Below are 1,565 nucleotides of genomic sequence, written 5' to 3' on the forward strand. Positions count from 1 at the left end.
CCCGATTTTCTATGAAGTAGCAATAGCCATCATCCTACTCTCAGTGGCTCATTCTCTGAGCAGTATTTTTCCCATAGGCTTATGACAAAGCCAAAAAAAAGCTGCTGACACTATATAAAATATTACACACCCACACACACATATGTAAACACACACTTATATATATATTGGTTATGGAAGAAGACAAAAGGTCCTACAATTCAACAGTGTATTGGTTTCCATCAGAAGTCATCTGCTTCCAAACAGAACTACCTTGATTAAAACCTGTAAGAGCCATGCTCTCTTGTACTACTGGATGTGTCTTTCTTAAAAAAAAATCATTTTTGTACCTCATGTGGTCTGCAGACATATTATATTGACTGAGAGTGCAATTTTGAGCTGATGAGCCTCTTGACTGTCTCTTTTACATCACTGTTCCGTAGGCTGTAGATGAGGGGGTTCAGCATGGGAATCAGGACTGTGTAGAGCACAGTTGCTACTTTGACCAGGAACTTTGAGCTGTTTGCATCAGGTACACAGTAGAGAAAGAGAATAATCATATGGAAGATGCTGATGGCAGTCAGGTGAGAAGTGCAGGTGGAGAAGGCTTTACAGAGTCCACCTTTAGAAGGAGCCTTGATAACTGTGACAACAGTGAAGACATAGGAGGCTATAGTGATAAGAAGGTTACTACCCTCACTTAATATGGAAATGACTAAACATGCCATCTGGCTGAAGGTGGGGTCAGAACAGATCTGACACCTCTGTATCATCAGGGATACAGAGATGATGGCTGAATACTCACAGTCAAAGTGTTTGATGATGCCAGGTTCACAATAAGACAGCTCTAAGAGAGTGTATGTGATTATCACAGCACACAGACCTCCCTACATATAACTTCCAGCTACTAGGAGATCACACAATTGATGAGACATAGTGACAGTATGGAGCAGGGATTGCAAACAGACACAAACATGTCATAGGCCATCACTGCTAAATGAACGTCTCTGTGATCACACATGCACAGCCAAAGAAAAACTGTGTCTTGCAACTGTTTAAAGAAATCATTCTATGTTCCACAATTAAGATCTCTAACAATTTTGGTATAAACACACTAGAATAACATATATCCAAAAATGAAAGATGGCTCAGGAAAAAGTACATGGGTGTGTGAAGCTTAGGGTTGATCTTTCTGATCACAATTATGCCAACATTCCAACGAGAGTGACTGTGTAAATGGTCATTATTATAAGAAGGAGAGGTGGTTGGAGGTGTGGGTATTCTGAGAAGCCCACCAGAATAAATGTGGTTACAAAACTCTGGTTTATCATTGCATGACTTACCATTTACAAAAATGAAGAACAGGAAAAAATAAGAGGGAATTTAATCAGTAGGACTAGGCAGGCTTAAATAGTAGATGTGCAGATGAAGCTGGAAATAAGCAACAATGATATGATGGTTGTGTATTCATAAATGTTTTTGTTCAGTTTGGATTCTTCATCTCAAACTCTCTATGTCTCTGAAATCTAGATCTGTTCTTTAATCCTATATTTTTCTCCCCTTGAATAAAAATAATTAATTATATG

General features: G+C 38.7%; 1 pseudogene; it reads right to left on the reverse strand.

Annotated features, from left to right (window-relative positions):
• Positions 1-350: 350 nt before the first annotated feature.
• LOC117704308 (olfactory receptor 1165-like) lies at positions 351-1,316 on the reverse strand (annotated as a pseudogene).
• Between the last annotated feature and the right edge of the window lie 249 nt (positions 1,317-1,565).

This window comes from Arvicanthis niloticus, chromosome 2, assembly GCF_011762505.2.
Source record: "Arvicanthis niloticus isolate mArvNil1 chromosome 2, mArvNil1.pat.X, whole genome shotgun sequence".
NCBI lineage: Eukaryota > Metazoa > Chordata > Mammalia > Rodentia > Muridae > Arvicanthis > Arvicanthis niloticus.